The 14,351-nt window shown below is 32.8% G+C and overlaps 2 long non-coding RNA genes across 2 annotated transcripts; one reads left to right on the top strand and one right to left on the bottom strand.

The window, feature by feature from the left end:
• The first annotated feature begins 1,051 nt into the window (after window positions 1-1,051).
• Window positions 1,052-12,605, top strand: LOC144211119 (uncharacterized). Its single transcript, XR_013329529.1, has 3 exons — window positions 1,052-1,149; window positions 5,103-5,194; window positions 12,401-12,605. It is a non-coding gene; the product is annotated as an uncharacterized LOC144211119 (long non-coding RNA).
• On the bottom strand, window positions 9,894-14,004 carry LOC144211118 (uncharacterized). Its single transcript, XR_013329528.1, has 5 exons — window positions 13,779-14,004; window positions 12,462-12,530; window positions 11,921-12,013; window positions 11,702-11,795; window positions 9,894-11,260 (listed from the first exon to the last, which is right to left on the bottom strand). It is a non-coding gene; the product is annotated as an uncharacterized LOC144211118 (long non-coding RNA).
• Between the last annotated feature and the right edge of the window lie 347 nt (window positions 14,005-14,351).

The following is a 14,351-nucleotide window of genomic DNA, read 5'->3' on the forward strand; positions in this document are numbered from 1 at the left end:
GAAATATAAGTCATTTTGAGCCAATAAATGTGTACAGATGTGTTTACATATATACATATATTCATTCATACTTTCAATTGCTGAACCGCTCATCCTCAAAAGGGTCGCGGGGGTTGCTTGAGCAGGTTTATCAGATGTGAGAAGAAAGCAGAGTGGCCTACATTGCCTATAGTAATTATATTGGTCAATGGACAAACATTGTTGTTCATACATAAATTTTGGGGTGCTGAATCCATCTCTGGTCTAGTGTGCTTATGTTTATTTTCCTCAAAAAATGATTTAAATTTAACAATAATGTTTTTTGGGGGGTGTATAAAATACCATATATATAAAATATATAATATTTGTATGTCTAAGTGACTGTCCTTGGGGGGGGGGGAAAGTATAACTCATTTATATATTTGTATCTGTTGAGTCACATTGCCTCTCTGTGGATATTTTAGGTGTTACATCAAAGTGTGTGCGTGTGTTTATATGTATAAATTTAACACTGAAAAATCAAAATGGCACTCAAAACCATTGCTAATTAAATAACAGTATATATATATATATATATATATATATATATATATATATATATATATATATATATATATATATATATATATATATATATATATATATATATATATATATATATATATATATATATATATATATATATATATATATATATATATATATATATATATATATATATATATATATATATATATATATATAAACTGTAATGTAATTAGCAATGGTTTTGAGTGCCATTTTTCTGGTCTGCAAAATGTCCTCTTGTCTTCTCTCATGGTAAAAAGCCTTTAATAATGTTTCATTGTTGATATATGTTTAATTCCATTAGTTCTACAGTAAATGGTGATGGGAGCCACTCTTTGCCATCACATCGTACAATTATTCTAGCATTATCAAGTGTAAGACATGGAGAAAATAACATACTTTTGTGTCTAATAATTAAATGGAATAATTACCTAGCTCTAACCACCATTTGTGTTGATGCACAAAAGGTCTCTGAGTGTATAAAAAAAAATAAAAATAAAAGACCACTGTGGTTGCTAGGTAGCACGTACACACAGGAGTGTATAATCACCCAAAGGCTCTCCTTCAGAGTGCGTTTTCTACTCGCAGAGGATTGAGACACAGGTGTGTGGCATGTTGGGGTGTTGTGATTGACAGCTGCATCAAACATGCTTTCTCTTGATAATCAGGTCAACTCATTAATGCAACAATGAAAGAATGAGAGTGGAGAGGCCTTGTTTTACATCTCAGAGGCGTTGATAGGCCTCGCTTCCACAGCCGAGAGTACCTCGGAGTGAGTGACGCCTCATTGCTTCGCCGCAAAAACAACTTGAGTGCCTATTGAGGAGAGCAAAGAAACATGTTGCGTAATTGTTTTATTGTGTGTTCTTAGGGAATATTTACACCATGTTGGCGAGTTGTAGGCATGTCTGGAGGAGTTTGATTTGTGCCATGAATATGATCCCTTTCAAAGTATGTCAGGCACAACAAAAGCAGCTGTTCATTCATTCACTCCAACAAAGTAGTGTGTTCATTCTAAATACAATAGACCTCCATAAGTATATACTTCCTCTTTGTTTAATTTGTGTCATGGTTTGCTTATGCACAGTTGACAGCAATAGCATATTTGAAGGCAAAGATTCAGGCAGGGCGCATAAGACTCAATGGCAAAGAGTAGTCAAGACTGGTTGACTTTATCGTGTGATGAGTCAGAGTATGAAATTGAAAGTGGGTCTGAGGAGGAACTACATCCCAAAGAATCTAATCCTGGGACTTTACCCTACTAGTTCAAACCGAGAGCAGAATGGCAAAATATTGTTCATTTTACTACTATACTATCTACTAACGATAATACAGCTAGAATATAGTATAGAGTAGTCATGTAGAACTCATAGACTAAATAGATATTATGTATGTATGTGTATATATATTTATATATATATATATATATATATATATATATATATATATATATATATATATATATATATATATATATATATATATATATATATATATATATATATATATATATATATATATATATATATATATATATATATATATATATATATATATATATATATATATATATATATATATATATATATATATATATATATATATATATATATATATATATATATATATATATATATATATATATATATATATATATATATATATATATATATATATATATATATATATATATATATATATATATATATATATATATATATATATATATATATATATATATATATATATATATATATATATATATATATATATATATATATATATATATATATATATATATATATATATATATATATATATATATATATATATATATATATATATATATATATATATATATATATATAGAATAGACTGCCAAATTCTTCTTGTAAATGTGAAAAAAATTGCCAAATTAAAAGCTCAATGAAAATAAATTATATCTAAATTATATTTATTTGCTAACATTCCTGAGCTATTTGTACGGCTTGGGGTGCAAAAGTGCTTGGACTAATATATTTGACAATGTGTCAATGGGCTTCTTGAATTAATTTGCTGAGTGAATGGAAAGTTATAACACTGAAAAATTGAATTATTATTCTGCACATTATCTCACATTTCTTTTCTAATCTCCTCTCATCTAACCTTCTTGCCCGTAAACTGGACCTCTTGAAACTTTTGCCCCTAGGGTGCAACACATGAGTCTTCCTGAAATTCTTTATTGCAACTTAAAAACAAGTTTGCTGCGCTTTTCAACATTTACTATACCCTCAAAATGATACTTAATTTCAGGGGAAAAAAAGAAAGTTAAAACAGGGACCTCATGGAGTTATAGCTCAGACCTTGAATGAGTTAATTGCTGCAAAATATCATAAGTTTTACACGGGTGAGTCAACTTGGAGGTATTGTGCCACCACTAATCTTCACCTTGGCTTGCATTCAACTTGAGTGTGCCTAAGGGGTGAACATCTTGATCTGAAATGTGGCATTGACAATGTATGGGCGGTGCATGGAGTTAAACATGCCTTTACAAGACTCTCTTCTCAAATGTTCACACCTTCTTTAGGCCTCCTTATGTGTTTAGAGCCGCAGGCGTTCATAAACCTTCACCTTGTGGCACTCCTTTCATTTCCAAATATTTGGTGTGGTTTGTAGCTGTAGCCAAATGTGGTTGTAGATGTGATAAACTGATAGTGAAAGGTTGGAATCTCGGGTTAACTTATGATATGATATGATTTGCAATCCAAGCTTTATATTAATGATTATTACACTAGAGAGGGCCCCACCACGTTGTATTGCCTCGCCCCAAAAACCCCACGTCACCTCTGATTGCAATGACAGATGCCAGAGAGACAGCAATGTATCCAGGGAGATTCACTCTCTGGCTATAAGTTCAGAAAAGTATGGTGTTGCCGCCATCTTCAAAGCGGTGTGGCGTTACAGCCGCCAGCTGCTTCCACTTCATAGGAAGATTTTTGAGTGACAGTAAGGCTGCAACACTCACCCTAAATTCATCACCATAAAAAAAAAGAAAAATAAATAAAAAAGCGAAAAGTTAAAGGTGGCTATTTTTAAGCTTTTTCCCGGAGGAGAATTTGGGTTGCTGGAGGAGGCCAAGATTATAATTTTAAAGTCATTATTTATTTTTACATTTCTAAATGTAATCTTAGAGTTTGGAGTAGGAAGTTAGAACTCAGAATTGTGAATTTCTTTTTAGTGGTGTGACTCTGAAGTCAGAATTTGATCTCTGAACTCTGATTTTAACCTTCGATTTAACCAATATATTCCAATTTAAAATTGAAAAATTCTGAGATTAAACTATGATTAAAGTCAGAATTGAGACTTTAAATTCATAATCTTGGCCACCATGTTTTTCTCCATTGACCTAACGTCCATGTTTAAAGATAACAAGCAACAATTTAGCAGATAGAAAGCTATTCTTAAAACAAAAAAACAAGAACGAGTTCAGTTGTATTTCACTTTACTGTCCAATAATATTTGTTTTTAACCAACAAAGGAAAAACTACTTACTGATATTGTGCAGCATGCTTATTTCTAAAGTATAGACCATTTTAATTAATATTTTAAAACTATAATAACATTACTCAAGTACATTCAATTCCACATTCTGCATTCTCAGTCTTTCATTGGACTTCTTTTGTGATTCCTTTTATATCTGTTCCTTATTATTGGATGTCACCAAGCTAGAAAAGTGAAATAAAATGACATCGACCTCCAACTGCAAGCGAGTTAGCGTCACTAATGCCTCGGTAGATCTGGCCTTCTCCTTCGGCCCGCGATCAAGTCATTTGGACGTCGTACATCCATGTTCTAATAGGCCATCTGCAGGCAACACAATACTGTCAATTAAAAATCCCCTTCCTTCAGCGGCTGCGACCATTAGACAGGTGGTTCCACAAGTGACCCTTCACTGGCTTTTACTCTTCAACCACTTATCTTTTTTTCTCCTCTAAGTCGGGTCGCTGGCTCTGAAAGTGTTTTTTTTCCCTGCTTTACCGGCCATGTTCGCTCACGATAAAATGTTTTGGCCCCTCATTCAATTTCTGATGACCTTGATGGTGGAGCACCACCTTGTACAAATGCAACAGAGATCTTCAGCAGAGACGTTGGGCTCTCACATGGAAATTCCTTGTCGAGACATTGACTGGATATTAACTTTAAGTCCTTGAAACAGGTTGCTGGCAGAAAATGCTGGGTGCATGTTGACTTTTAAATGCAAACTGCACACAGATGGGATATGAACTGGTTTTTAACCCAGGACCCCAGAGCTGCGAAGTCGACGCACTAACCTCTTTCGCCACTGGGCCAGCCAGTATTCATGTGGCAACTTTAATTTCAATTTTCTCCTATTTTAATCTGTGAAATTGCATGATTTTTAGGGTGGGGTTTAATATCTAAGTACATTTGACAACCCTAACCCTAACGGCCACCAAAAGATCAGCGACCATGCAAAAATGTTTGTTAACAATTTGGTTACATTGCGTTACCTATAGTTCTGTATGTTTAAAAAGAAATCCTTCCATTGTGTGTTTCAGTACTTAAACGAGCACAGACTGTTGGGAAACATCAAGAATGTGGCCAAAAAGGAGCAACTTGTCGACGCCACAACCAGCTGTATGTCAGCAAAGTAAGTCACTTTTAAAAAATCGTTTCTATTATCTCTTATAATTCTCTAATAATTAGATGTCAGCATTCAATGCTCTGCTCAATTATCTTTTAGCTATCTCTCCCTCTCTCTCTCTCTTTATATATATATATATATATATATATATATATATATATATATATATATATATATATATATATATATATATATATATATATATATATATATATATATATATATATATATATATATATATATATATATATATATATATATATATATATATATATATATATATATATATATATATATATATATATATATATATATATATATATATATATATATATATATATATATATATATATATATATATATATATATATATATATATATATATATATATATATATATATATATATATATATATATATATATATATATATATATATATATATACATACATGCATATATATATTAGTATAGTAAGGCTTAAAAATGACTTAGTATACTAAGGCTTAAAAACGACATAGTATAGTAAGGCTTTTTCTCTGAAAAAATGACATAGTATAGTAAGGCTTAAAAATGACTTAGTATAGTAAGGCTTAAAAACGACATAGTATAGTAAGGCTTTTTCTCTGAAAAAACGACATAGTATAGTAAGGCTTAAAAATGACTTAGGAAACCAAGGCTTATAAACGACATAGTATAGTAAGGCTTTTTCTCTGAAAAAACGATATAGTATAGTAAGGCTTTTTCTCTGAAAAAACGATATAGTATAGTAAGGCTTAAGAATGACTTAGTATAGTAAGGCTTAAAAACGACATAGTAAGGCTTTTTCTCTGAAAAAACGACATAGTATAGTAAGGCTTAAAAACGACATAGTATAGTAAGGCTTTTTCTCTGAAAAAACGACATAGTATAGTAAGGCTTAAAAACGACATAGTATAGTAAGGCTTTTTCTCTGAAAAAACGACATAGTATAGTAAGGCTTAAAAATGACATAGTATAGTAAGGCTTTTTCTCTGAAAAAACGACATAGTATAGTAAGGATTAAAAATGACTTAGTATAGTAAGGCTTAAAAACGACATAGTATAGTAAGGCTTTTTCTCTGAAAAAACGACATAGTATAGTAAGGCTTAAAAACGACATAGTATAGTAAGGCTTTTTCTCTGAAAAAACGACATAGTATAGTAAGAATTAAAAATGACTTAGTATAGTAAGGCTTAAAAACGACAAAGTATAGTAAGGCTTTTTCTCTGAAAAAACGACATAGTATAGTAAGGCTTAAAAATGACTTAGTATACCAAGGCTTATAAACGACATAGTATAGTAAGGCTTTTTCTCTGAAAAAACGATATAGTATAGTAAGGCTTAAAAATGACTTAGTATAGTAAGGCTTAAAAACGACATAGTAAGGCTTTTTCTCTGAAAAAACGACATAGTATAGTAAGGCTTAAAAACGACATAGTATAGTAAGGCTTTTTCTCTGAAAAAACGACATAGTATAGTAAGGCTTAAAAACGACTTAGTATACTAAGGCTTAAAAACGACATAGTATAGTAAGGCTTTTTCTCTGAAAAAAAACGACATAGTATAGTAAGGCTTAAAAATGACTTAGTATACTAAGGCTTATAAACGACATAGTATAGTAAGGCTTAAAAATGACTTAGTATACTAAGGCTTAAAAACGACATAGTATAGTAAGGCTTTTTCTCTAAAAAAATGACATAGTATAGTAAGGCTTAAAAATGACTTAGTATACTAAGGCTTATAAACGACATAGTATAGTAAGGCTTTTTCTCTGAAAAAATGACATAGTATAGTAAGGCTTAAAAATGACTTAGTATACTAAGGCTTAAAAACGACATAGTATAGTAAGGCTTTTTCTCTGAAAAAACGACATAGTATAGTAAGGCTTTTTCTCTGAAAAAACGACATAGTATAGTAAGGCTTAAAAATGACTTAGTATAGTAAGGCTTAAAAACGACATAGTATAGTAAGGCTTTTTCTCTAAAAAAACGACATAGTATAGTAAGGCTTAAAAATGACTTAGTATAGTAAGGCTTAAAAACGACATAGTATAGTAAGGCTTAAAAACGACATAGTATAGTAAGGCTTTTTCTCTGAAAAAACGACATAGTATAGTAAGGCTTAAAAACGACTTAGTATACTAAGGCTTAAAAACGACATAGTATAGTAAGGCTTTTTCTCTGAAAAAAACGACATAGTATAGTAAGGCTTAAAAATGACTTAGTATACTAAGGCTTATAAACGACATAGTATAGTAAGGCTTTTTCTCTGAAAAAATGACATAGTATAGTAAGGCTTAAAAATGACTTAGTATACTAAGGCTTAAAAACGACATAGTATAGTAAGGCTTTTTCTCTAAAAAAATGACATAGTATAGTAAGGCTTAAAAATGACTTAGTATACTAAGGCTTATAAACGACATAGTATAGTAAGGCTTTTTCTCTGAAAAAATGACATAGTATAGTAAGGCTTAAAAATGACTTAGTATACTAAGGCTTAAAAACGACATAGTATAGTAAGGCTTTTTCTCTGAAAAAACGACATAGTATAGTAAGGCTTTTTCTCTGAAAAAACGACATAGTATAGTAAGGCTTAAAAATGACTTAGTATAGTAAGGCTTAAAAACGACATAGTATAGTAAGGCTTTTTCTCTAAAAAAACGACATAGTATAGTAAGGCTTAAAAATGACTTAGTATAGTAAGGCTTAAAAACGACATAGTATAGTAAGGCTTAAAAACGACATAGTATAGTAAGGCTTTTTCTCTGAAAAAACGACATAGTATAGTAAGGCTTAAAAACGACCTAGTATACTAAGGCTTAAAAACGACATAGTATAGTAAGGCTTTTTCTCTGAAAAAAACGACATAGTATAGTAAGGCTTAAAAATGACTTAGTATACTAAGGCTTATAAACGACATAGTATAGTAAGGCTTTTTCTCTGAAAAAATGACATAGTATAGTAAGGCTTAAAAATGACTTAGTATACTAAGGCTTAAAAACGACATAGTATAGTAAGGCTTTTTCTCTGAAAAAACGACATAGTATAGTAAGGCTTAAAAACGACATAGTATAGTAAGGCTTTTTCTCTGAAAAAACGACATAGTATAGTAAGGCTTAAAAATGACTTAGTATAGTAAGGCTTAAAAACGACATAGTATAGTAAGGCTTTTTCTCTGAAAAAACGACATAGTATAGTAAGGCTTAAAAACGACATAGTATAGTAAGGCTTTTTCTCTGAAAAAACGACATAGTATAGTAAGGCTTAAAAATGACTTAGTATACCAAGGCTTATAAACGACATAGTATAGTAAGGCTTTTTCTCTGAAAGAACGATATAGTATAGTAAGGCTTAAAAATGACTTAGTATAGTAAGGCTTAAAAACGACATAGTAAGGCTTTTTCTCTGAAAAAACGACATAGTATAGTAAGGCTTAAAAACGACATAGTATAGTAAGGCTTTTTCTCTGAAAAAACGACATAGTATAGTAAGGCTTAAAAATGACTTAGTATAGTAAGGCTTAAAAACGACATAGTATAGTAAGGCTTTTTCTCTGAAAAAACGACATAGTATAGTAAGGCTTAAAAATGACTTAGTATACTAAGGCTTAAAATTGACATAGTATAGTAAGGCTTAAAAATGACTTAGTATACCAAGGCTTAAAAACGACATAGTATAGTAAGGCTTTTTCTCTGAAAAAAACAACATAGTATAGTAAGGCTTTTTCTCTGAAAAAAACGACATAGTATAGTAAGGTTTAAAAATGACTTAGTATAGTAAGGCTTAAAATCGACATAGTATAGTAAGGCTTAAAAACAACATAGTATAGTAAGGCTTTTTCTCTGAAAAAAACGACATAGTATAGTAAGGTTTAAAAATGACTTAGTATAGTAAGGCTTAAAATCGACATAGTATAGTAAGGCTTAAAAACGACATAGTATAGTAAGGCTTTTTCTCTGAAAAAACGACATAGTATAGTAAGGCTTAAAAATGATTTAGTATAGTAAGGCTTTTTCTCTGAAAAAAACGACATAGTATAGTAAGGCTTAAAAATGACTTAGTATACTAAGGCTTAAAAACGACATAGTATAGTAAGGCTTAAAAATGACTTAGTATACTAAGGCTTAAAAACGACATAGTATAGTAAGGCTTTTTCTCTGAAAAAATGACATAGTATAGTAAGGCTTAAAAATGACTTAGTATACTAAGGCTTAAAAATGACTTAGTATAGTAAGGCTTAAAAACGACATAGTATAGTAAGGCTTTTTCTCTGAAAAAACGACATAGTATAGTAAGGCTTAAAAATGACTTAGTATAGTAAGGCTTAAAAACGACATAGTATAGTAAGGCTTTTTCTCTGAAAAAACGACATAGTATAGTAAGGCTTAAAAATGACTTAGTATACTAAGGCTTAAAATTGACATAGTATAGTAAGGCTTAAAAATGACTTAGTATACTAAGGCTTAAAAACGACATAGTATAGTAAGGCTTTTTCTCTAAAAAAATGACATAGTATAGTAAGGCATAAAAATGACTTAGTATACTAAGGCTTAAAAACGACATAGTATAGTAAGGCTTTTTCTCTGAAAAAACGACATAGTATAGTAAGGCTTAAAAATGACTTAGTATACTAAGGCTTAAAAACGACATAGTAAGGCTTTTTCTCTGAAAAAACGACATAGTATAGTAAGGCTTTTGGATTGGATAACTTTATTCATCCCGTATTCGGGAAATTACATTGTGGCAGTAGCAAGGGGGAGATTAGACAAAACAGCAAAGCAAAAGCACAAAGTACAAAGCAAAACAAAGTAAATGGAATCATCAAATCATTAAACCATAAAAGCAGCAAAACACAAAACGAACAAGAGTGGACAAAGCTACCATGGCCGCCGGCTGCCGCTTAAACAGGGCCATTTTGGTTGCGGTAACTGAATCGGACTCAAAAAGACGTAAAGTTGGACAAAAACTGGAACCCCACAGAACAGCAAAGCAAAAGCACAAAGTACAAAGCAACTCAACGTAAAAGTAATCATCAAATCATTAAAACATAAAAGCAGCAAAACACAAAACAAAGTTGTTTCTGTGCACTTCTTGTCAAAACACTCAAATGATTACAAGGGAAACTGTGGTCACTTGGTGGCCTAGTGGTTATCTCTACTGTCTCCCATCTGGGACACCTGGGTTCAAATCCCGCTTGTGACACTTTTTCACTTAGTTGTTTCTGTGGACTTCTAGTCAAGACATTCAAATGATTACAACGGAAACTGTGCTCACTTGGTGGCTTAGTGGTTAACTCACCTAGCTCATGTCCGGGAGACCTTGGTTCGAATCCCGGCTGTGACACTTTTTCACTTAGTTGTTTCTATGGACTTCTTCTCAAGAGACTGATATGATTACAAAGAAAGGTGTAGTCACTTGGTTGGCGCAGAGGATAGATCACTGGACTCTGGTTTGGGAGACTTGGGTTCGAATCCCAGTCATGACTCTTTTTCACTTAGTTGTTTCGGTGGACTTCTTCTCAAGAAATTCGAATGATTACAAACATAACTGTGGTCACTTGGTGGTGTAGTGGTTAACTCACCTGTCTCCCGTCCGGGAGACCTGGGTTCGATTCCCGGTCGAGACACTTTTTCACTTAGTTGTTTCTTTGGACTTCTTATCAAGAAACTCAAATGATTACAAAGAAAAGTGTAGTCACTTGGTTGGCGCAGAGGTTAGATCACAGGACTCCCGTCTGGGAGACCTGGGTTCGATTCCCGGTCGAGACTCTTTTTCACTTAGTTGTTTCTTTGGACTTCTTCTCAAGAAACTCAAATGATTACAAAGAAAAGTGTAGTCACTTGGTTGGCGCAGAGGTTAGATCACTGGACTCCTGTCCGGGGGACATGGGTTCGATTCCCGGTCGGCACACATTTTCACTTAGTTGTTTCTGTGTACTTCTTGGAAAGACACTCAAGTGATTGCAAAGAAAAATGTAGTCACTTGGTTGGCGCAGAGGTTAGTTCACTGGACTCCCGTGTGGGAGACCTGGGTTCGAATCCCGCTGTCGTTTGGCTGAAATTGGAATTGGAAAGAAGAATTGGTCAATGGAAAAAGAAGAAGGAAAAAAAAAAGAAAAAAACTTTTTAATTTATATTAAACACTTAGTCATACTTTTCAGCAAAAGGTTATATTCCGAACTGCCTTCGGCAGTTCGGAAGACAGTTGAAGGACCTGTCTGTGCGAAAGGCGTTCTCGGGTCGGCCTTCGGCCGACCCTCGACCGCTTGCTTGGTCAGTCAACCGCCGACACCGGGAAGCGAACTCACGTTCTCTCCGTGCAAAGGCGAGTGTGCAACCCACTACACCAACTCGTGCCCCACTTATACATAGGTGTTGAAACGTATTATCCAAGGAAATGGGTTGAAACACTTAGTCATTTTTTGGACAAAATGCTTCATCCACCACTGAATACTTATTCAGTTAGACACTTAGGCATTAATACTTGTTCTTTTACCTGAACAATTGTGGGAAAATCTTTGCCTGCACCGGGATTTGAACCCAGGTCCTCAGATGTGGGAGACTGATGACTTAACCACTGGGCCACCACCCTGTGAGAGAAAGCAGTAGTACTTGTACTTTTATCTCATTCATTTACCTGAAAAATATTGGGAATTTTTTTGCCAGCACTTGGATTTGAACCCAAGACCAAAGAATTGGGAAACTGATGACTTACCCACTGGGCCACCACTCTCCAAGGTTAGGCAGTAGTATTTGTTGTTTTGTCTCTTTTCACTCCCAGATCCTACTTAGGACTTTGCATTTAGACCTGGGGGCGAAAAGTTTGGCATTGCAAAACTGTTAGCAAAGTTGACTAATATTCACACATTGGTTGTTTTTGTACTCTTTTTTTTTGTTGTCATTATTGGAAGGTCTTGACTACTTTACGAAAAAAAGCCTTACTATATTATGTTGTTTTTTGAATAAAAAAGCCTTGCTATACTATGTAGTTTTTTTTTAAGGAAAAAGCCTTCCGATACATGGTCAAAAAAAATCCTTACTTCATGTCAATGTCTATTGTCCATTTTAGCCTTTGTCACTAATCTGAAAAAATAAAAATAAAAGTTGACAGCAAAGTATCTCTTGTTCTATTATGTGACCTTGACTTTGATTTATAAGAAATATTTTTTTTTCATTCTAAAACTTTTTTTGTAAGGGTATGTATGCGGCTATGCATACGCACTATGATCGCTGCAACAAGGAGAGACATCTCATACCGAGCGAATACGAAGGTGATCGGTCGGGGCGGCGATTCATCCGCAAGCTGGTCCCAGACCCACTTCATCCTGTCAGAGAGACCACAAAAAAAAAGCCTTACTATACTATGTCATTTTTCAAGAAATAAAAGCCTTACAATACCATTTCGTTTTTTTAAGAATAAAAGCTGCACTATACTATGTTGTTATTTAAAGAAAAAAAGCCTTACTATACTATGTTGTTTTAAAAATAAAAGTCTTACTATACTATGTCGATTTTTTTAAAAGCCTTACAATACTATGTCGTTTTTTAAGAAAAAAAACCCTTACTATGTAACTATATACTATGTCATTTTTTTTAAGAATAAAAGCCTTGCTATACTATGTCGATTTTTTTAAAGCCTTACTATACTATGTCGATTTTTTTTTAAAGCCTTACTATTCATGGTCATCACCAAAAATAAATAAATAAATCAAGTCATCAGATATTACCAATATTACTGGAGAGAGTGTCTTTCCACAAGGATTTTGTTTGGCAGTGGCTCCTTAGGTGGTAACCGGTCAAATATTCAGGTCTATATAGCCAGTAACCTGTCAAATAGCCTATATGGCCACTGCTTAAATAATAGTCATTAAATTCCTATTTACCTAATGTTAAAATCTAGCAACTGGCAATAGCATATTAAAATTTCAATAAGATTGGTTGAATGGTTTAGAAAATCTCCTGTTCGCTCAATGTTAAATAATAGTATTTAAATCCCTATTCACCTAATGTTAAAATCTATCAATTGCATGCGAATCGGGTGAATAGGAAGAAAAATAACAGTCAATCTGATCTTAAGCAAATTTGGTGGGAAGTTTACCATTTATAAAAATAAATAATAACTGCCAAATATTGAGTACTTGTTAAGAATCATAGAAATTATACACATTTCAATTCCCAAAATAATTGACTTTGCATATAGCTGTTTCTACTCACACTATACTAACACTTGTGTTACTTATACTAATTTATTCTATACACATGAAGGTGTTAATGACTCTGTAGCTGTAGTTTCTTACTATTTACCCCACACAGAATTCTTACCGGCTAAATAGCCACATGGGGGCAATATAGGCGATTTGAACGGTTACCGGCGAAGAAGCCACTGCCTTTTCGTTTTATGACAAATGGTCTATAAAGGAATTTTGAATTGGAAAAGTCATCATTGAACCGTCTTTTCTGTCCTTGTGCGATCTTTGAACACTATACGCAATTCGATTTGGAAATATTACGACTGCAAGTGGAAGTAGATCTTTATAGAGGTTTGCAACGTAGAGAACGGGAGAATTTCTTACCTTTGCAGCATGCGTCAAGTACACAAAAATCAGCCTACGTAAAAAACAACAACTTCTTGATGGACTTCTGTTCATGTCCCTTAACAAACGCGTCCTGGTTGGATCTGACCCAAATTAGGCAGTTTAGATCATGCAATTAAAAACCTGAAAAGACGTTTACAAACAAAATCAAGCATGCAAGTAAACGAAAACTCTTTTTTCCCCCACTTTTCCGGTCCTTTTGATTTCCGGCTCACCAATATGACGTCAATTCAGGGAACGCCCTCTATTTTTTTCCTCTTTTTTTTTAATATAATGGTTTGAAATGAAAGCCTAGTCTTATGGGAGGCTCTGCCTAAAAAACTAAAATATAAGAGCATAGTTCCTATTGAAAGGCTCAGAAGGGTGTATTGGAGAAATCATAAATAACTATCAATGATCTATTGATTATAAGAAAATCTGTCAATTCATTAAACAATAAATTGAATAAAACAGTAAACAGTACTCCTTCCCTTTCACAGTATTTTTCATATAAATGTCATTTGGACTGTCCCTTAAAAATCAAAAGTATGCCTAATAAAGTGTCTGGTAAGT

This window comes from Stigmatopora nigra, chromosome 17, assembly GCF_051989575.1.
Source record: "Stigmatopora nigra isolate UIUO_SnigA chromosome 17, RoL_Snig_1.1, whole genome shotgun sequence".
Classification (NCBI taxonomy): domain Eukaryota; kingdom Metazoa; phylum Chordata; class Actinopteri; order Syngnathiformes; family Syngnathidae; genus Stigmatopora; species Stigmatopora nigra.